Genomic DNA, 23,528 nt, shown 5'->3' with positions numbered 1-23,528 from the left:
TATAGGTCAAGAAGCAACAGTTAGAACTGGACATGGAACAACAGACTGGTTCCAAATAGGAAAAGGAATATGTCAAGGCTGTATATTGTCACCCTGCTTATTTAACTTATATGCAGAGTACTGAGAGAGTCACTTCCTAGACAGGTTGATAAGAAGTCTAGGGGTCCCCAAGGGGAGAGGGGTCTGGAATTCTCAAGGAGAAAGAAAGGACAAACTTTTTTTGTCCTTCTACGTTCCTTAGGATTATACAACAACAATGTATCCTTCTTGAGGATAGTCTCTGGAAAAAAACTTCTGTCTAATCCTGTTATATTAAGGTGTAAATTATGGGAGTAGGTCGAGTGAGGTCTTTACAACCTCCAGACATTCTTTTGATTCACTGTAACAACTAATTCAAGAGTACATAACTCCATTGTGAACACTAGCAAGGGGGAACTCTTTCTGCCCCCTTCTGATGCCCATGTCAGAAGCTTTCTCTATCTCCTTTATACTTTAATAAAACTTTATTACATCAAAGCTTTGAGCCATCAAGCCTCGTCTCTGGCACCAGACTGAATTCTTCTCTTCCGGAGGGCAAGAATCCCAGCATCTTTGCATCATTCAGCAACAACTTTTCTGTGCATCATGAGAAATGCTGGGCTGGAAGAAGCACAAGCTGGAATCAAGATTGCCAGAAGAAATATAAAGAACCTTAGATATGCAGATGATACCACCCTTATGGCCGAAAGTGAAGAGGAACTAAAAAGCCTCTTGATGAAAGTGAAAGTGGAGAGTTAAAGAGTTGGCTTAAAGCTCAACATTCAGAATATTAAGATCATGGCATCTGGTCCCATCACTTCATGGGAAATAGATGGGGAAACAGTGGTAACAGTGTCAGACTTTATTTTTTTGGGCTCCAAAATCACTGTAGATGGTGATTGCAGCCATGAAATTAAAAGATGGTTACTCCTTGGAAGGAAAGTTATGACCAACCTAGATAGCATATATTGAAAAGCAGAGACATTACTTTGCCAACAAAGGTCTGTCTAGTCAAGGCTATGGTTTTCCATTGGTCATGTATGGATGTGACAGTTGGACTGTGAAGAAAGCTGAGCACCGACGAACTGATACTTTTGAACTGTGGTGTTGGAGAAGACTCTTGAGAGTCCCTTGGACTGCAAGGAGATCCAACCAGTCCATCCTAAAGGAGATCAGTCCTGAGTGTTCATTGAAAGGACTGATGCTGTAGCTGAAACTCCAATACTTTTTCTACCTCATGCGAAGAGTTGACTCAGTGGAAAAGACCCTGATGCTGGGAAGGATTGGGGGCAGGAGTAGAAGGGGACGACAGAGGATGAGATGGTTTGATGGCATCACCGACTCAATGGACATGAGTTTGGGTAACCTCTGGGAGTTCGTGATGGACAGGGAGGTCTGGCGTGCTGCAATTCATAGGTTTGCAAAGAGGCAGACACGACTGAGCGACTGAACTGAACTGAACTGAATATAGTTAAATATAGTTCCCATTGCTATACAGTATATTCTTGTTGCTTATCTATTTTATATATATTAGCTTGTATCTGTTAATCACACACACCTAATTTGTCCCTTGCCACTTTCTTCTCCCCATTGGTAACCACAAGTTTGTTTTCCTTATCAGTCAGTCAGTTTTTGTTTTGCATATGTCCAAATAAATTCATTTGTATTATTTTTAGATTATACATATAATAAATATAGTATTTACTTCACTTAGTATGATAATTTCTAGGTACATCCATGTTGCTGCAAATGGAATCACTTTAGTATTTTTATGGCTTAGTCATATTCCACTGTATATATGTAGCACATCTTTATCCATTAATGTGTCAATGGACATTTAGGTTGCTTCAGTGTCTTGGCTATTTAAAATAGAGCTGCAATGAACATTGTGGTACATGCATATTTTTGAATTAGGTTTGTTTCTATGTATATGCCCAGAGGTGGGATTTCATGGTCATACGTTATCTCTACTTTGAGTTACCTAGAAGTTACCTTTTAGAAACCTCCATACTGTTCTCCATACTGTCTGTACCAATTTACACTCCCATCAAGAGTGTAAGAGGGTTCCTTTTTTTTTCCAGCCCATCTCCAGCATCTATTCTGATTGCTGTGAGGTGATATCTCAATGTAGTTTTAATTAGCATCTTTCTAATAATTAGCAGTTTTGAGCACTTTTCCATGTGCTAGTTGACCATCTATATGTCTTCTTTGGGGAAATGTCTATAAAAGTCTTCATCCCATTTTTTGATTTTTTTTCTTTTTATTTGAAATTGTGCTGTATGCATTTTTTGTATATTTTGGAAATTAATTTCTTGCTCGTCACAAGTCACATAGTTTGAAAGTATTTCTCCCATTCCATATGTTGTCTTTTCATTTTCTCAGTGGTTTCCTTTGGTGTGGAAAATATTTTAAGTTTAATTAGGTACCACTTGTTTATTTTTGCTTTTGTTACCATTACTCAAGTTCAGTTCAGTTCAGTCACTCAGTCATGTCCGACTCTATGTGATCCCATGAACCACAGCACGCCAGGCCTCCCTGTCCATCACCAACTCCTGGAGTCCACCCAAACCCATGTCCATCGAATCGGTGATGCCATCCAACCATCTCATCCTCTGTTGTTCCCTTCTCCTCCTGCCCTCAATCTTTCCCAGCATCAGGGTCTTTTCAAATGAGTCAGGTCTTCTCATCAGGTGGCCAAAGTATTGGAGTTTCAGGTTCAACATCAGTCCCTCCAATGAATACCCGGGACTGATCTCCTTTAGGATGGACCTGTTGGATCTCCTTGCAGTCCAAGGGACTCTCAAGAGTCTTCTCCAATGCCACAGTTCAAAAGCATACCATTACTCAAGAGGTACATCCAAAAAAATTTCTGTAATTTATGTCAAATTTATGCCTGTTTTCCTCTAGGAGTTTTATAGTATCCAAATTGAATTTAATTCTTTAATCATTTTGAGTTTATTTTTGTTTATGGTGCTATATGCTGTTATGATACTATTCTTTTACATGTAGCTATTCAATTTTCCCAGAACCACTTAGTGAAGAGACTGTCTCTTCTCCATTTTAATTATTGCCTCCTTTCTTGTCTAATTAACCACAAGTGCATGGGCTCATTTTTGTGTTTTCCATTCTGTTCTCTCGATCTATGTGTCTGTTTTCATGCATGTACCATAATGTTTTGATTACTGTAGCTTTGTAGTATAGACTAAAGTCAGAGAACTTGATTTCTCCAACTTCATTTTCCTTTCTCAAGATTGCTTTGGCTATTTGGGGTCTTTTTTGTTTCTATGCAAATTTAATTTTTTTGGTTCTGATTCTATGAAAAATGTCATTGGCAACTTGACAGAGATTGCATTGTATCTGCCTGACATTTTAAGGAGATTGATTCTTCCAATCTAAGAACATGGTGTATCTTTTCATTTGTTTGTGTCATCTTCAATTTCTTTCAACATTTTTTTATAGCTTTTGGAGTACAAGTCTTTTTCCTCTTTAAGTGTGTTTATTCATAGGTGTTGAGAGAGTTAACTTAGGTTGATAAAGAGCCCAAGCTTGAGGCCCCTTTAAGGAGTAGGTAAATATTCTTCTTTCTTTTTCACATTCTTTTGCCTTAGACAAGTAGGCTTCATAGGCCTCAGTATCTCTTATTCAGGACATGGTTTTTTTTTGTTGTTGTTGTTGTTCTTTGGATATATATTATGGGAGAAGGTCTGGATAAACACTTCCACAGCCTTGAGCTCTGGGCTAACATCTTCCTTCTGGCTAATCTCATGCTGATGTGATCCCAAGATATATGTTATGGGAAAGGGTCTAGGCAAAATTTTCACAGCCTTGAGGTGTTTTTTGTTTGTTTTGTTTGTTTATTTGTTTGTTTTTTAATCTAGTCTCAGCAGCTAGTTGAGAAGTATCTAAGTCCCACTTAAGGTAGTGAGGTGGATACTCTTTCTACCGGCTTCTGATGTCTATGTCAGAAGCGTTCTCTGTCCTGTCACTTTAAATAAAATTTTGTACACAAAGCTCTGAGTGACTGAGACTGTCTTTGGTCCTGGAGTTAAATCTTCTCCTTCAGAGACCATGAGTCTGGCTACATCATTCACCATAAGCTATCAGTGTTTACTCTTTTGGATACAATGGTGAACAGGATTATTTCCTTAATTTCTTTTTCAGATAGTCTGTTTTTAATGTATAGAAATTCAATATTTCTGTATATAATTTTGTATCCTGAAACTTTACCAAATTCATTGATTAGCACTAGTATACTGCTGATTGTCTTTATGATTTCTATGTATAATGTATCATCTGCAAACAGTAAACAGTCTTACTGCTTCCTTTACAATTTGGATTCCTTTTATTTCTTTTTCTTGTCTGATTCTGGTGTCTAGGACTTTCAAAACTATGTTGAAAAAAAGTAGTGGGAATTACCATCTTTGCCTTGTTCCTGATCTTGGAAGAGATGCTTTTAGCTTTTCACTGTCAAATTAGATGTTACCTGTATTTGTCACATACAGTCTTTGTTATTTTAAGATATATTTATCGTATGTCTACTTTCTGAAGTTTTTTTTTTATCATAAATGGATCTTGAATTTTGTCAAAAATTTTTCTATATAAAATGAGATGATCATATGGCTTTTATTTTTTAATATGTTAATTTGGTGTATCACACTGGTTTATGGATACTGATTATTCCTTGCATGCAAGAGATAACTTCCATTTGAAAATTATATATAATCCTTTTAATGTATTGGATATATTTTTGAATGTATTTAATGTATCTAATTGTTGGATTTGACTTGCTAATAGTTTGCTGAGGATTTTTGTATTCATATTCATTAGTGATATTGGCATATAATTTTGTTATTTTGCTAATATTTCTCTGTTTTGGGTACCAGTATGATGCTGGCTAGATAGAATGAATTCAATGAGTTCAGAAATATTTTATCCTCTTTAAATTTTAGGAATGGTTTGAGAAGGATAGGTGTTAACTCTTCTTTAAATGTTTGGTGGAATTCACCTCTGAAGCCATCTGGTCCTGGACTTTTGTTTATTGGTAGTTTTAGATTTACTGATTTAATTTCATTACTGGTAATTTTTGTGCTCATGTTTTCTATTTCTACCTTATTCAGTCTTGGAAAAATTTACATTTCTAAAAATCAGTCCACTTCTATGCTGTCTTTTTTTTTTTTTTGGATATAGTAATTCATAGTGGACTCTTGATCTTTTCTATTTCTGTGGTGTTGGTTGTAAACCCTCCTTTTTCATTTCTGATTTTATAAATGTGGATCCTTTCTCTTTTAAGTTTCTCATTGAGCCTGACTAAATGTTCATCCATTTTGATTCTTTTTTTCAAAAAAACATGTCTTCGTTTCATTGATATTTTCTATTGATTATTTGGTCTCTATTTATTTTTGCTCTGATCTTTATTATTTATCTCCTTCTACTATTTTTTTTTATTTTGTATCTTTTTCTTTTTCTTGTTCTTTTATGCACAAGGGTAGAATGTTTATTTGAGGGTTTCTTTTTTCCCCCTGTTTCCTGAGGTAAGCTTGCATTATTAAAAACATCCCTTTAGAACTGCTTTTTCTATGTACCAAAGATTTTGGATTGTTGTGTTTTCATTTTTATATTTCTCTAAGACTTGTTTTTGAGGGGAGTGGCTTCCCTTGTGGCACAGTTGGTAAAGAATCTGCTTGCAATGCAGCAGACCTGCGTTCAATCCTTGGATTGGGAAGGTCCCCTGGAGAAGGGAAATGTTATCAACTTCAGTATTCTGGCCTAGAGAATTCCATGGACTGTATACTCCATGGAATTGCAAAGAGTAGGACACAACTGAGTGACTTTCACTTTCAGGATTTTTTTAATTTCCTCTTTGATTTCTTCCATAATCTGTTTATTGTTCAGTAGCATATTATTTAATCTTTATGTGTTTGTGTTTTTTTGCAGCTTTTTTCTAGTAGTTTATTTCTAGTTTTATAGCATTGTGGTTGAAAGAGATGCTTGACATAATTTCAGTTTTCTTAAATCTACCAAAGTGATGGCCTGGAATATGATCTATCCTGGTGAATATTTTATGCACACTTGAAAATAATGTGTATACTGCTCTTTCAGATAGAACACTCTATAAATCTATTAAGTTAATTTGGTCTAATGTGTTATTTAAGGTCAATGTTTCCTTATTGATTTTTCTGTCTGGATGATCTGTCGATTGATATGAGTGGATTGTTAGTCTTTTATGATTATTGTGTTACTGTTAACTTTCTACTTTAAGTTTGTAAATATTTTTTATGTATTTATTGATTGGTGCTCCTCTTTTGGGTGCTATACATTTACAGTTATTATAAATTATTGGATTGATCTTTGATCATTATATAATCACTTTAGTCTCTTTAACAGCCTTTATTGTAAAGTCTATTTTGCCTAATATAAACATTGCTTCTCTAGTTTTTTTCTGACTTCCATTTGCATGGAAAATCTTTTTTCCATTCCATCCCTTTCAATCTGTGTTTGTCTTTAGATCTGTAGTGAGACTATTGTAGGCAGTACTTATACATATCTTTTTTAAAAAATCCATTCAGTCACTCTGTCTTTTGATTGAGCATTTAGTTCACTTATATTTACAGTTGTTGTTGATATGTATGTCTTATTGCCATATCATTACTTGTTTGGGGGTTGTTTTCATAGATTTTTTTTTTTTCCTTTTTTCTTCTTTTGCTCACTTTTGTTATTTGATGACTGTCTTTAGTGCTGTATTTGAATTCCTCTTTTTTGCTTGTATATAAAGTAAAGATGCTTGGTTTTAGTTACTATGAGGCATGTATATTTGTGATTATTTAAAGTTGTTGATATCTTAATTTCAAATGCATTTTAACAGCTCTTCATTTGTACTCTCCTCTCATCACAGTTATAGTTTTTGATATCATATTTTATATATAGTTTTTTGTGTCCCTTAATTGCTTATTGTGGATACAAATGATTTTATTATTTTTGTCTTTTAAACTTCAAGTTTTGTGTGTGAATTATTTCTTCTTTACTGTATGTTTGCCTTTACAAGTGAATTCTTTTTATTTTGTATTTTATTTCTAGTTGTCGCCTTTTATTTTTTGCTTAGAGAATTTTGTTTAATATTTATTGTAAATTGGTTTTGGTAGTGCTGAACTCTTTTAGCTTTTGGTTTTTTTGTAAAGCTTTTGATCTCTCTATTAAATCCAAATGATAGTCTTGCTGGTAGAATATTCTTGGATGTAGCTTTTGCCCTTTGATCAGTTTAAATATATTGTACCACTCTCTTCTCACTTGCAGAATTTTTGCTAAAATGTCAGCTGATAGCTTTATGGCAGTTCCCTGGTATGTTATTTGTTACTTTTCCCTTCCGGCTTTTAATATTCTCTCCTGAACTTTATTTTTTTCCATTTTAATTACAATGTGTCTTGATAAGTTCCTCTTTTATTTACTACTGCATGGGACTTTTTGTGTTTTTTAGACTTGGGTTACTCTTTTCATGTGTTAGAAAAGTTTTCAGTTATTATGTATTCAAATATGTTATTAATCCCTTTTTTTGTCACTTCTCCTTCTGGGATCCATATAATGTAAATATTAGTGTGCATGATGTTGTCCCAGGAATTTTTTAACTGTCTTCATTCTTTTTCATTCTTTCTTTTTTCTTTTTTTGTTCAGCATCAGTGATTTCCACTATTCTGTCTTCCAGGTTACAGATTTATTCCTCTGTATCATTTAGTCTACTGCTGATTCCATCTAATGTGTTTTTCATTGCAGTTATATTTATCATCTTTGGTTGTTTGTATTTTCTAACTATTTTTTAACAACTTCTAACTTCTTGCTCTGTACACCCATTCTTCTCTCTTTGATACTCTTCACAATCACTACCTTTAACTCCTTCTTGGATGGATTGCCTATCTCCAGACACTTAACTGGAATATGTTCCTCTGTTGCATCATTTTGCCTAAGCTGCTGTTTTCTTTTTTTTATGCATCTAGTTGGTTAGAAATATTTCCTGACCTTGGAGAAGTGATCTGTTGTAGGATATGTCCTGTGCACCCCAGCAGCACACTCACCTGTTATCATCTGAGTTATATGTGTTAGGGATTCTCCCTGTGAGGGCTGTGGGAGGTCCTTCTGTTTTGGTGAACTCACTCTGTGGAGGTCTGAGTTGTTCTCTGTTCCAGTTGCTTGCCAGGCCCTGACTTGTATGGAGGCTGAAATCTACCTGTTAGTAGGACTGGGAAAAGTCAGCTGACTGCAGAACCCATGGTCTTTGGAGATTATACCAGCTCACTAGTAGGCAGAGTCATGGTCCAGAATATTCTAAGGCTGTTGATTATGCACTTGTGAGTGCAGCCTCATGCTGGGGTTAGTGATAGTTTACTGGTGGATAGAGTTGTATTCTGGAATCTGGCTATAAGACCCAGAGATCCAAGAGTGGGTGTTGGATCAATGTACTGGAGGTTCCTGGAACATTTAAGGACATGGTCTGTGGTGTCTTGAAACGTGTTATAGACAGGGTCAGAGTTCAGATAGTCCCAGGTAGACTGCATCTGCAAGCTATTGGATTGTGGCTTTCTTGATATCTGATATCTGTCCTTCCATGGAAAGACTGGTCCAAAGGCAAAAGTAGCCTCCTTGCAAGGAGGGCCAGGACCCAGAGAATTCTGGAGCTGGTGCCCATCCACTAGTTGTTGTAACTGGATCCTGGTCCCTCCAGTGGGTAGGGTCATGCCCAGGCATGGTTGTGGGCTCTGTAGGTCTTAAGGCAACCTATCTACAGATGGGTGGGATTGTGTCTCTGGTCAGTTAGTTGTCTGACTTGATGCGTCCCAGCACTGGCACCTACAGTCTATTGGGTAGGTCCATGTCTTGGTGCTAATGAGCAAGAGGGAGGATTCCACAATGGTGCTTGTCAGCACTAGTGTCCACATGGTAGAAAGATATCCCTAAAATGACTTCCACTAGTGTGTATATTACGATGGTGAGCTGCAGCTGCCTCCTGTCTTTCTGAAGACTCTCCAATAACAGTAAGTAGATCTTACCTAGACTTCTCTCAAATTACTGCTTGTACTCTGGGTTCCAGGGCATGTGAGATTTTATATGCTCACTTTAAGAGTTAAACCCATATTTCCCCTACTCTTCTGGGTCTCTCAATATAAGTGCTGCACACATTCAAAGCTAAAATAAATAAATTTATATTAAAAAAAAAAAAAAAGCTAGATGCCCTGGTGACTCATCTTCCCTGTGCAAGACATCCAGGGCTCAGATCTCTCAATCCTTTGGAAAAGCCTCTGTAATGCAATCATTTTCCAGTTTGTGTTCTGTCCATGCTTTCTTCCTGGAAGAAAAGCTATGATCAACCTAGACAGCATATTCAAAAGAAGAGACATTACTCTGCTGACAGAAGTCCATCTAGTCAAAGAAAGTGAAAAAGTGAAAGTGAGATTGCTCAGTTGTGTTCATCTCTTTGTGACCTCGTGGATTGTAGCCTACCAGGCTACTACATCCATGGGATTTTCCAGGCAAGAATACTGGGGTGGGGTGTCATTTCTTTCTCCAGGGGGTCTTCCCAATCCAGGGATCAAACCCAGGTTTCCCACATTGTAGGCAGACGCTTTACCGTCTGAGCCACCAGAGAAGTCCAGTAGTCATGTATGGATGTGAGAGTTGGACTATAAAGAAAGTTGAGTCCTGAAAATAGATGCTTTTGAACTATGATGTTGGAGAACACTCTTGAGAGTTCCCTGGACTGCAAGGAGATCAAACGTGTCAATCCTAAAGGAAATCAGTCCTGAATAGTCATTGGATGGACTGAAGCTGAAGCTGAAACTCCAATACTTTGGCCATCTGATATGAAAAACTGACTCCTCATAAAAGACCGTGATGCTGGGAAACATTGAAGGCAGGGGAAGAAGCGGACGACAGAGGATGAGATGGCTGGATGGCATCAGCGACTTGATGGACATGAGTTTGAGCAAGCTCCGGGAGTTGGTGATGGACAGGGAAGCCTGGCATGCTGCAGTCCATGGAGTCACAAAGAGTCAGACACAATTAAGCAACTGAATTGTCTGACTGAAGTGCTGTCCACCCAGTAGTACAGGACTTGACTATAATGTGAGTTCACCTTCCTACCCATTTTCTTGTAATCCCTTATTTATGTATTTAGCTGTAAAATATATTTTTGGTGGTTTCCTATATTTTTTCAGTGGTTGTTCTCCAAGTAGTTGTGATTTTTGTATGTCTGTGAGAGAAGGTAAACACAGGATCTTTATACTTTGCCATCTCTATTCATTCACATACAGTTTTTGATGAACAATTTGTTGTCATCTTATCTTTGTCCCTCTGTATGTAACTGATCTTCTCTACAACTAGTTAATGACCCTTCATAGTACTTCACCTGATGTCCCCTGAATTATAAGCCTTTCCACTCTTAATTAGTGGTAACAGAAACTATTTTAAGACTTGGGTGAGCTCCATGCAGAATTTTCTCTAATTCTTTTAAGTGTTTTTTTTTTTTTTTTTCTTGGCCTTGGGTAGTTTCCTTACACATGTTCATTGGTCAGTATTCAACTGAATACTTAACAAATAATGTCTATAGATCTCTAGATTTCTCTTTATGTACATGCCTATTTTCTCAATACTGTGAACTCTAGATATTTTGGCTTACAGATATTCCCCAATCCTTACCTTCATCTCAGATGAATTGTCAGTCTTGGTCTGGTTTTTCCTCCCTGTGTAGTATACTGGCAACTTTCTCCAGAAAGTAGTCCAGGGCATTCATGGTATTATTTTGTTTGGTTTTGTAGTGTTTATAGGTATAAAGATTACCATGCTACTCCATCTTGGTGATATTTTTTATAAATTATCTTCTGCTTTCTTAAGATATTGAAAAACTAGACTGATAGTTGGTATCTAATATCAACAGAAGGGCAACTAAAATTTTTCCACATAAAACTTGGTGAACCATGGAAAGAAATAAAGATTTAGATTGTTAAAACAAAACTTATTAAAATTAAAATTTGAACTTTCAAAAGTTTTCCTTATATTTTGTGAAATATTTCACTGAATGAACAGTATCTCACTTGATAAGCACTAATAATCATAAAAATTCACAGGAGAATAGAGACTTCCAAAAGATGATATTATTCAGCACAGTGTTAATTAACTGACTCTATGGGTCATAGAATTTTCTTAGTCAATATTGTCAAATAGTTGTTGCTGAGAAGGTATTAAAGACACTTTGCTAATATTTCTTTATAAAGGTTAGAGTATTTTATTTTTCACTCTGAAATTACTTCCAGTATACAGCAAGCTACTATACTCATAGTGTCAATTGTGTAAAATTATATATAAAAGATACTGAAATCACTGACTATCTCTGGGGCACACTGTGCCATTCACATAAGTTTGTTTCAATACAAGGCAAATTAAGGCTTTCTTTTAACCAGAAATAACATTGACATCCACTCTTATTTAGGCATGCAGATAATATGAAAAAATTATCTTCTTAGTGACTAAGTTTTGTTAAACTGAATTTAAAACTTACCCCAACAAATTTGACATTTTGTTCTGCTGTGAAGAAAGCATGTAAAATGAGTCCATGTTTTAAAACAGCAAGGTAGCTTCCAGTGCAACAATTAACTAGTAACATATGCCACTGCTGCCAAAGAGAATTTTTAATACTGTTAAACATTAATGTAACATTTTTGCTTCTGTCACAATAAGGCAACCATATGTGTTTGAAGCTGCTGGGAAACTGGGCATATGTTTACAAAGGAGAAGAAACAAAGAAAAGCAAATAGGCAAGAAATTCACATTTATAAAACTGGTATCTAAAGTCTAAATCTTAAAAAAAATATTTAAGGAGTTTGATGGCTATATGAAAAGTTTTGATCTGGAAGTTCAGCAACTGTTTTTTAACTTTTTTAACTTTTACATAAATAAGTAGTTTTTGATTGTATTATAAGACATGTATTCATCTATCTAAATATGGAGTAAAAGAATGCAATTTCATCTAGAAACTTTGTTAATACTTTATAAAAAGAGGCTTACAGTGTTTGCTTAGAGCTGACCTTCACATATTCAGAAGGAAGCAGTGTGAGTGCTTCAAAAACTGCTTAAATTCAAGTGTAGTAGAACTACATTTTAGAGACTTCTTAGGAAACTCAATGATAAAATATATGAAGGAAAAAAAAATGTTAGTTTTAGGGAGGTTAATCTGTTTCCCAGTCACAAATGTTTACTTGACCCCTAGCATGGTGAAACAGTAGCTTTTGAATTGTTACCAATTTGTGTATGTAATTATAAGCCATTGCCTTATCCATTTGTGGCAATATGAATGAACCTTGAGGGCATTATGCTATGTGAAATAAGTCATACAGATAAAGAGAGATATTGTATAATCTCATTATTATGTAGAATCTTAAAAAGTTGAATTTGTATTAACAGTAGAATAGCAGTTGCCAGGGACTGGAATTTGGGGGTCATGGTCACAGATACTGGTGGTTGTTGTTATTGTTCAGTCAAATAGTCGTGTCCAACTCTTTGAAACCCTATGGACTGCAGCATACCAGGCTTTCCTGTCCTTCACCATCTCCTGGAGCTTGCTCAAACTCATGACTATTGAGTCAGTGATGCAATCCAACCACTTTATCCTCTGTTGTCCCCTTCAGAGTGTGGACACTGTTTAGAGGACACAGATTTTAGTTATAAAATAAGTCAGTTCTAGAGATATAATTAATATAATTATGATCTTGATTAATACTTATATATCTAAATCAAATCCCTTATGATTATACAGTGGAAGTGAGAAATATATTTAAGGGACAAGATCTGATAGACTGCCTGATGAACTATGGATGGAGGTTCGTGACATTGTACAGGAGACAGGGAGCAAGACCATCCCCAAGAAAAAGAAATGAAAAAAAGCAAAATGACTCTCCAAGGAGGCCTTACAAATATCTGTGAAAAGAAGAGAAGCAAAAAGCAATGGAGAAAATAAAATATATACCCAATTGAATGCAGAGTTCCAAAGAATAGAAAGGAGAGACAAGAAAGCCTTCCTCAGTGATTAATGCAAAGAAATAGAGGAAAACAACAGAATGGAAAAGACTAGAGAGCTCTTCAAGAACATGAGAGATATCAAGGGAACGTTTCATGCAAAGATGGACTCAATACAGGACAAAAATGGTATGGACCTAACAGAAGCAGAAGATATTAAGAGGTGGCAAGAATACACAGAAGAAGTACCAAAAAAGATCTTCATGACCCAGATAATCACAAAGGTGTGATCACTCACACTCATCTAGAGCCAGACATCCTGGAATGTGAAGTTAGGTGGGCCTTAGGAAGCATCACTACAAACAAAGCTAGTGGAGGGGATGGAATTCCACTTGAGCTATTTCAATTGCTGAAAGATGATGCTGTGAAAGTGATGCATTCAATATGTCAGCAAATTTGGAAAACTCAGCAGTGGCCACAGGACTGGAAAAGGTCAGTTTTCATTCCAATCCCAAAGAAAGGCAATGCCAAAGAATGCTCAAACTACCACACTACTGCACTCATTTCACACACCAGTAAAGTAATGCTCAAAATTCTCCAAGTCAGGCTTCAACAATACATGCACCGTGAACTTCCATATGTTCAAGCTGGTTTTAGAAAAGACAGAGGAACCAGAGATCAAATTGCCAACATAGGCTGGATCATTGAATAAGCAAGAGAATTCCAGAAAAAAAACATCTATTTCTGCTTTACTGACGATGACAAAGCCTTTGACTCTGTGGATCACAATAAACTGGAAAATTCTGAAAGAGATGGGAATACCAGACCACCTGACCTTCCTGTTGAGAAACCTGCATACAGGTCAGGAAGCAACAGTTAGCACTGGACATGGAACAACAGACTGGTTCCAAATAGGAAAAGGAGTTGGTCAAGCTTGTATATTGTCACCCTGCTTATTTAAATTATATGCAGAGTACATCATGAGAAACACTGGACTGGAGGAAGCACAAGCTGGAATCAAGATTGCCAGGAGAAATATCAATAACTTCAGATATGCAGATGACACCACCCTTATGGCAGAAAGTGAAGAAGAACTAAAAAGCCTTTTAACGAAAGTGAAAGATAAGAGTGAAAAAGTTGGCTTAAAGCTCAGCATTCAGAAAACTAAGACCATGGCATCTTGTCCCATCACTTCATGGCAAATAGATGGGGAAACAGTGGAAACAGTGGCTGACTTTATTTTTCTGGGCTTCAGAATCACTGCGGTTGGTAATTGCATCCATGAAATTAAAAAACGCTCCTTGGAAGGAAAGTTTTGACCAAAATAGACAGCATATTAAAAAGCAGAGACATTACTTTGCCAACAAAGGTCCGTCTAGTCGAGGCTATGGTTTTTCCAGTGGTCATGTATGGATGTGAGAGTTGGACTATAAAGAAAGCTGAGAACTGAAGAATTGATGCTTTTGAACTGTGGTGTTGGAGAAGACTCTTGGGAGTCCCTTGGACTTCAAGGAGATCCAACCAGTCCATCCTAAAGAAGATCAGTCCTGGGTGTTCTTTGGAAGGACTGATGCTGAAGCTGAAACTCCAATACTTTGGCCACCTGATGCAAAGAGCTGACTCATTTGAAAAGACCCTGATGCTGGGAAAGATTGAGGGCCAGAGGAGAAGGAGGTGACAGAGGATGAGATGGTTGGATAGCATCACTGACACAATGGACATGGGTTTGGTTGGACTCTGGGAGTTGGTGATGGTCAGGGAGGCCTGGCATGCTGTGATTATATATATATATATATATATATATATATATATATGGTAAAGAATGAGAAAGGCATTTCTTTCAGTGAATCTTACATTTTGGGCAATAAAGACAGGAAATAAGTGAATAAATGAAATAATTTCAGATAATGATGAACACTATGAAGGAAAAAAAGGCAAAGTATTACAGTTTGATTGCAGGCATTAAGAATAGATGGAGAGTCAGACAATACTAAACAATGTGACCAACTGGTCTAAGAATGTTCCAGGTTGAAGAAACAAGAAATACTTTTGAGACAGGAAAAATGAATAATATGTATTTTCATGTGCTTATTGGTTTCACATTACTTGTTCTCTAATTGCTTTATTTGTGTTATTTTTGTTGTCACATGTTAATTGTAAGTTTTCTGAGAGTATGGATACTCTTTTATACGTTAAAGTTATACTATAGAACCTAAACTGTAATGTAACGCAGAAAAGAAATTTTAAATAAGTGCTTATTGAATAATTTTATTACTTAACAGAAGAAGGCAATGGCACCCCACTCCAGTACTCTTGCCGGGAAAATCCCATGGGCAAAGGAACCTGGTAGGCTGCAGCCATGGGGTCACAAAGAGTCGGACACGACTGAGCGACTTCACTTTCACTTTCATGCATTGGAGAAGAAAATGGCAACCCACTCCAGTGTTCTAGCCTGGAAAATCCCAGGGACGGGAGAGCCTGGTGGGCTGCTGTCTATGGGGTTGCACAGAGCTGGACACGACTGAAGCGACTTAGCAGCAGTAGCAGCAGCATTACTTAATAATGTTTTAGATAAAGCAATTATTTTCCTATTTTGCAATACATAAAAGAACACCTGGAAATTTTCTTAATTGTCTATATTTAGAAAAGGTATTGCGGGTGGCTGCGACTGGCACATTTAGCGCGGGCGGCTACCCAACGTCTGAGGTCAGGGGCAGAAACCAGGAGGACCCCATGCCCAAGTGGAAGCAGCCAAGAGGAGTTAGGCCACGTCCGAGGTCAGGGGCAGCAACCGAGAGTGCCAGGCTGCGATGGCACAGGAACGGCCGAGGGGAGCTACCCCACCTCCAAGGAGCAATTGCTGCACGGGTACAGGAGAGCGTAGAGGAGCTATTCCACGTTCAAGGTCAGAAGGGGCGGTGGTGAGGAGATAACTGTCGTCCAAGATAAGGAGCAGTGGCTGCACTTTGCTGGAGCAGCTGTGAAGAGATACCCCACATCCAAGGTAAGAGAAACCCAAGTAAGATGGTAAGTGTTGCAAGAGGGCTTCAGAGGGCAGGCACACTGAAAACATACTCACAGAAAACTAGTCAATCTAATCACACTAGGACCACAGCCTTGTCTAACTCAATGAAACTAAGCCATGCTCATGGAGCCACCCAAGACAGGCAGGTCATGGTGGAGAGGTCTGACAGAATGTGGTCCACTGGAGAAGGGAATGGCAAACCACTTCACTATTCTTGCTTTGAGAACACCATGAACAGTATGAAAAGGCAAAATGAAAGGATACTGAAAGAGGAACTCCCCAGGTGCCCAATATGCTACCAGAGATCAGTGGAGAAATAACTCCAGAAAGAATGAAGGGATGGAGCCAAAGCAAAAACAATACCCAGTTGTGGATGTGACTGGTAATAGAAGCAAGGTCTGATGCTGTAAAGAACAATATTGCATAGGAACCTGGAATGTCAGGTTCATGAATCAAGGCAAATTGGAAGTGGTCAAACAAGAGATGGCAAGAATGAACATCGACATTCTAGGAATCAGTGAACTAAAATAGACTGGAATGGGTGAATTTAACTCAGATGACCATTATATCTACTACTGCGGGCAGGAATCCCTCAGAAGAAATGGAGTAGCCATCATGGTCAAAAAAAAGAGTTTCAAATGCAGTACTTGGATGCAATCTCAAAAAGGACAGAATAATCTCTGTTGATTTCCAAGACAAACCATTCAATATCACAGTAATCCAAGTCTGTGCCCCAACCAGTAATGCTGAAGAAGTTGAAGTTGAACAGTTCTATGAAGACCTACAAGATCTTTTAGAACTAACACCCAAAATAGATGTCCTTTTCATTATAGGGGACTGGAAGGCAAAAGTAGGAAGTCAAGAAACACTTGGAGTAACAGGCAAATTTGGCCTTGGAATACGGAATGAAGCAGGGCAAAGACTAATAGAGTTTTGCCAAGAAAATGCACTGGTCATAACAAACACCCTCTTCCAACAACACAAGAGAAGACTCTACACATGGACATCACCAGATGGTCAACATCAAAATCAGATTGATTATATTCTTTGCAGCCAAAGATGGAGAAGCTCTATACAGTCAGCAAAAACAAGACCAGGAACTGACTCTGGCTGAGACCATGAACTCATTTTCAAATTCAGACTGAAATTGAAGAAAGTAGGGAAAACCACTAGACCATTCAGGTATTACCCAAATCAAATCCCTTATGATTATACAGTGGAAGTGAGAAATAGATTTAAGGGACTAGATCTGATAGATAGAGTGCCTGATGAACTGAGGTTCATGACATTGCACAGGAGACAGGGACCAAGACCATCCCCATTGAAAAGAAATGCAAAAAAGCAAAATGGCTGTCTGGGAAGGCCTTACAAATAGCTGTGAAAAGAAGAGAAGTGAAAAGCAAAGGAGAAGAGGAAAGATATAAGCATATGAATGCCGAGTTCCAAAGAATAGCAAAAAGAGATAAGAAAGCCTTCCTCCTAGAGGAGAACATAGGCAAAACACTCTCTGACATACATCACAGCAGGATCCTCTATGACCCACCTCCAAGAATATTGGAAATAAAAGCAAAAATAAACAAATGGGACCTAATTAAACTTAAAAGCTTCTGCACATCAAAGGAAACTATTAGCAAGGTGAAAAGACAGCCTTCAGAATGGGAGAAAATAATAGCAAATGAAGCAACCGACAAACAACTAATCTCAAAAATATACAAGCAACACCTACAGCTCAACTCCAGAAAAATAAATGACCCAATCAAAAAATGGGCCAAAGATCTAAATAGACATTTCTCCAAAGAAGACATACAGATGGCTAACAAACACATGAAAAGATGCTCAACATCACTCATTATCAGAGAAATGCAAATCAAAACCACTATGAGGTACCATTTCACACCAGTTCAGAATGGCTGCGATCCAAAAGTCTACAAATAATAAATGCTGGAGAGGGTGTGGAGAAAAGGGAAGCCTCTTACACTGTTGGTGGGAATGCAAACTAGTACAGCCACTATGGAAAACAGTGTGGAGATTCCTTAGAAAACTGGAAATAGAACTGCCTTATGATCCAGCAATCCCACTGCTGGGCATACACACTGAGGAAACCAGAAGGGAAAGAGACACGTGTACCTCAATCTTCATCGCAGCACTGTTTATAATAGCCAAGACATGGAAGCAACCTAGATGTCCATCAGCAGATGAATGGATAAGAAAGCTGTGGTACATATACACAATAGAGTATTACTCAGCCATTAAAAAGAATACATTTGAATCAGTTCTAATGAGGTGGATGAAACTGGAGCCTATTATACAGAGTGAAGTAAGCCAGAAGGAAAAACACCAATACAGTATACTAACACATATATATGGAATTTAGAAAGATGGTAACGATAACCCTGTATACAAGACAGCAAAAGAGACACTGATGTGTAGAACAGTCTTATGGACTCTGTGGGAGAGGGAGAGGGTGGGAAGATTTGGGAGAATGGCATTGAAACATGTAAAATATCATGTATGAAACGAGATGCCAGTCCAGGTTCAATGCACAATACTGGATGCTTGGGGCTGGTGCACTGGGACGACCCAGAGGGATGGTATGGGGAGGGAGGAGGGAGGAGGGTTCAGGATGGGGAACACATGTATACCTGTGGTAGATTCATTTTGATATTTGGCAAAACTAGTACAATTATGTAAAGTTAAAAAATAAAATGAAATTAATTATAAAAAAAAGAAAAAAGAAAGCCTTCCTCAGTGGTCAATGCAAAGAAGTAGAGGAAAACAACAGAATGGGAAAGACTAGAGATCTCTTCAAGAAAATTAGAGATACCAAGGGAACATTTCATGCAAAGATGGGCTCAATAAAGGAGAGAAATGGTATGGACCTAAATGAAGCAGAGGATATTAAGAAGAGGTGGCAGAAATACACAGAAGAACTGTACAAAAAAGATCCTCACGACCCAGAGAATTACGATGGTGTTATCACTGACATAGAGCCAGACATCCTGGAATTTGAAGTAAAGTGGGCCTTAGAAAGCCTCACTATGAACAAAGCTAGTGGATGTGATGGAATTCCAGTCGAGCTATTTCAAATCCTGAAAGATGATGCTGTGAAAGTGCTGCACTCAATATGCCAGCACATTTGGAAAACTCAGCAGTGGCCACAGGACTGGAAAAGATGAGTTTTTATTCCAATCCCCAAGAAAGGCAATGCCAAAGAATGCTCAAACTACCGCACAATTGCACTCATCTCACACGCTTGTAAAGTAATGCTCAAATTTCTCCAAGCCAGGCTTCAGCAATACGTGAACCATAAACTTCCAATTATTCAAGCTGGTTTTAAAAAAGGGAGAGGAACCAGAGATCAAATTGCCAACATCTGCTGGATCATGGGAAAAGCAAGAGAGTTCCAGAAATACATCTATTTCTGCCTTATTGACTATGCCAAAGCCTTTGACTGTGTGGATCACAATAAACTGTGGAAAATTCTGAAAGAGATGGGAATACCAGACCACCTGTCCTGCCTCTTGAGAAATTTGTATGCAGGTCAGGAAGCAACAGTTAGAACTGGACATGGAACAACAGACTGGTTCCAAATAGGAAAAGGAGTATGTCAAGGCTGTACATTGTCACCCTGCTTATTTAACTTATATGCAGAGTACATCATGAGAAATGCTGGGCTAGAAGAAGCACAAGCTGGAATCAATATTGCCAGGAGAAATATCAATAAACTCAGATATGCAGATGACACCACCCTTATGGAAGAAAGTGAAGAGGAACTAAAAAGCCTCTTGGTGAAGGTGAAAGAGGAGAGTGAAAAAGTTGGCTTAAAGCTCAACATTCAGAAAACGAAGATCATCGCATCTTGTCCCATCACTTCATGGGAAATAGATGGGGAAACAGTGGAAACAGTGTCAGACTTTATTTTTTGGGGCTCCAAAATCACTGCAGATGGTGACTGCAGCTATGAAATTAAAAGGCGCTTACTCCTTGGAAGGAAAGTTATGACCAACCTAGATAGCATATTGAAAAGCAGAGACATTACTTTGCCAACAAAGGTCTGTCTAGTCAAGGCTATAGTTTTTCCAGTGGTCATGTATGGATGTGAGATTTGGACTGTGAAGAAGGCTGAGCACTGAAGAATTGATGCTTTTGAACTGTGGTGTTGGAGAAGACTCTTGAGAGTCCCTTGGACTGCAAGGAAATTCAACCAGTCCATTCTGAAGGAGATTAGCCTTGGGATTTTTTTGGAAGGAATGATGCTAAAGCTGAAACTCCAGTACTTTGACCACCTCATGCGAAGAGTTGACTGATTGGAAAAGGCTCTGATTCTGGGAGGGATTGGCGGCAGGAGGAGAAGGGTAAGATAGAGGATGAGATGGCTGGATGGCATCACTGACTCGATGGACGTGAGTCTGAGTGAACTCCGGGAGTTGGTGATGGACAGGGAGGCCTGGCCTGCTGTGATTCATGGGTTCGCAAAGAGTCGGACACATCTGAGTGACTGAACTGAACTGAACTGAGAAAAGGTAATTGCCTCTTTTCTTTATTCTTTGAATGTTTATTAAGCCATTGCTGCTGCTGCTAAGTTGCTTTAGTCATGTCCGACTCTATGGGACCCCATAGACGGCAGCCAACCAGGCTCCCCTCTCCCTGGGATTCTCCAGGCAAGAATACTGGAGTGGGTTGCCATTTCCTTCTCCAATGCATGAAGGTGAAAAATGAAAGTGAAGTCGCTCGGTCCTGTCTGACTCTGAGCGACCCCATGGACTGCAGCCTACTGGGCTCCTCCATCCATGGGATTTTCCAGGCAAGAGTACTGGAGTGGGGTGCCATCGCCCTCTCCATTAAGCCATTACATCTTCTTTTATAGTTAAAAAATATCACTTAAGTGCCAAGACTATATCTACATACCATAAGACACTTCACTAAGATGTGAAAAAAAGACATATCAACAGAATGGGAGATATGGAGGAAAGGAATTCCCTCATATAACTATTAAGAAGGGCCCCCAAAAGGCCTGTTTGCCTAAAATTTCACTTTTTCCCCACGGTGCTAAAAATTTGACATCAAAATTACTTTTCACCCATGGCTGATTCACGTTGATGTATGGCAAAAACCACCACAATATTTTTAATGTAATTAGCCTCCAATTAAAATAAATAAAATTTTAAAAATTATTAGTTTTAAGAGAGTATTCTCTGTTAACATCAAATACTCTGAGAGGAAATTTACTGTCAATCAGTTACATTTTTGTATTAGTGTGCCAATACCTTTTCAAATAACAGCTGGCTATGAACAGTGTAAGTGCTTAGGAAATGAAACAGATGTGATTAAGAATGCAGAAAATGAACCACAACTTTCCCATTTTCCTCTTTGATTACTATAAGTAGAACTTTATAGTATTCTCTATTCCCAGATTTATGATTTATTTATAATAGTAATTTTCAATGGGTGGACAACAGCATCTCTTTGTAAGTTTAAAAGGTCTCTGGCCCTCCCAGCACATGTTGGGCTCCTAAGCAGCTACTGCAGAGGATTCAGGTCTCAGTCACTGAGGAGGAGGAGGCTCCCAGTCCCTGTGCACCATTCATCACCTTACTGGACACTGGTGAGGGAGTGAGAGCATCACCTCCATAGCCTTCAGAGAAGACAAAGGCATTGTCACCTCAGCTGCTGCTGCCATTTTCGCCTGCATCTGCTTGCTGAATTCTCAGTCATCCACCGTGAACCCTGTTTATAGTCCCTTGCAGTCCTGTGGCTCCTTATGGCAACCCAAAGAACATGGCTTACACAAGTTATCCCACAGCCTATCCAATTGCAGCCCCTGCTTACAATCCCAGCCTGTACCCTGCCACTAGCTCCCCTTATGCTCCAGCAACTCTGCTGATGAAATAGACCTGGCTAGAGAACTCATCTTCCTGTGCCACTGAAGGTACCTATTTCTACCTCCCAGTGGACACCAGGACCGAGAGCCAAACTTACCAAACATCCTCTGCAGCTTTCAGATATACAGAGGGGACACCATACAAGGTCCCACCAACCCAGAGTAATACTGCCCTGATCCCCCTACTCCTCTTCACCCAATCCCTATCAGATGGTCATGCATCCAATCATAAGTGCCTACCCCTAGCAGAATCTGTATGTCCTGGGAGCCTAGGACACAAAGCTGGTGTATGCTGCCCAGGCTTATGTCATCCACTACATCATGGTCATCCAGCCTAACAGTACTCACTCTGCCATCTACCAGACACCAGTAAACCCTCCCAATACCAATGTCATGGCCATGGGCATGGTGGCTGGCACCACCGTGATGATGTCAACATGTACCCTGCTGACTGCATCACAGCACACAGCGATTGGGGCATACCCTGTCTTCATGCCAACATACAGAGAACAAGGGATCCTTGCATACAGCTATATATATGCCCCACACTGGTGAAGCCTGCAGCCCATCCAAATCTGGAGTCACACATTTGTATGCAGCTACTTATGGCAGAAAGTGAAGAGGAACTAAAATGCCTCTTGAAGAAGGTGAAAGAGGAGAGTGAAAAGTTGGCTTAAAGCTCAACATTCAGAAAATGAACATCATGGCATCTGGTCCCATCACTTCATGGGAAATAGATGGGGAAACAGTGGAAACAGTGTCAGACTTTATTTTGGGGGGCTCCAAAATCACTGCAGATGGTGACTGCAGCCATGAAATTAAAAGATGCTTACTCCTTGGAAGGAAAGTTATGACCAACCTAGATAGCATATTGAAAAGCAGAGATATTACTTTACCAACAAAGGTCCGTCTAGTCAAGGCTATGGTTTTTCCAGTGGTCATGTATGGATATGAGAGTTGGACTGTGAAGAAAGCTGAGTGCCGAAGAATTGATGCTTTTGAACTGTGGTGTTGGAGAAGACTCTTGAGAGTCCCTTGGACTGCAAGGAGATCCAACCAGTCTGTCCTAAAGGAGATCAGTCCTGGGTGTTCATTGGAAGGACTGATGGTGAAGCTGAAACTCCAATACTTTGGCCACCTCATGCGAAGAGTTGACTCATTGGAAAAGACCCTGGGAGGGATTGGGGACAGGAGGAGAAGGGAACGACAGGGGATGAGATGGCTGGATGGCATCACCGACTCGATGGACATGAATTTGAGTGAACTCTGGGAATTGGTGATGGACAAGGAGGCCTGGCATGCTGTGATTCATGGGGTCACAAAGAGTTGGACATGACTGAGTGACTGAACTGAACTGAACTGAGCTCAAATCCTACACAGGTTCTGGAGCAATACCACTTCTATTTGCAAGAGGAGACAACAGAAGTGTAAGTGTCATTTTGTGCATCTTTAATGGTTTCGGTTTTTAATTTTGGCTTTTGTAAAAGCTGCTTTTTCTAATCTCCTGCCTCTCCCCACTCTCCCCCTCTGAGGTGCTGCCCTCCCAATTCCACTCCCCCTCCTACTTGACCAGGCACATCCTCTCTCTTCTTCTTTCCTTTCCCAAGGCAT

General features: G+C 38.8%; 1 pseudogene; it reads left to right on the top strand.

Annotated features, from left to right (window-relative positions):
* Positions 1 to 22,472, top strand: part of LOC147340739 (protein FAM168A-like) — a 34,654-nt pseudogene extending 12,182 nt beyond the window's left edge.
* The last annotated feature ends 1,056 nt before the right edge of the window (positions 22,473 to 23,528 follow it).

Source organism: Bos grunniens, chromosome X (genome assembly GCF_055505025.1).
Source record: "Bos grunniens cultivar Pamir isolate PY7600 chromosome X, Bosgru_T2T1.0, whole genome shotgun sequence".
NCBI lineage: Eukaryota > Metazoa > Chordata > Mammalia > Artiodactyla > Bovidae > Bos > Bos grunniens.
The sequence above is the reverse complement of the archived record's forward strand: the minus strand, read 5'-3'. Positions and strand labels throughout refer to the sequence as shown.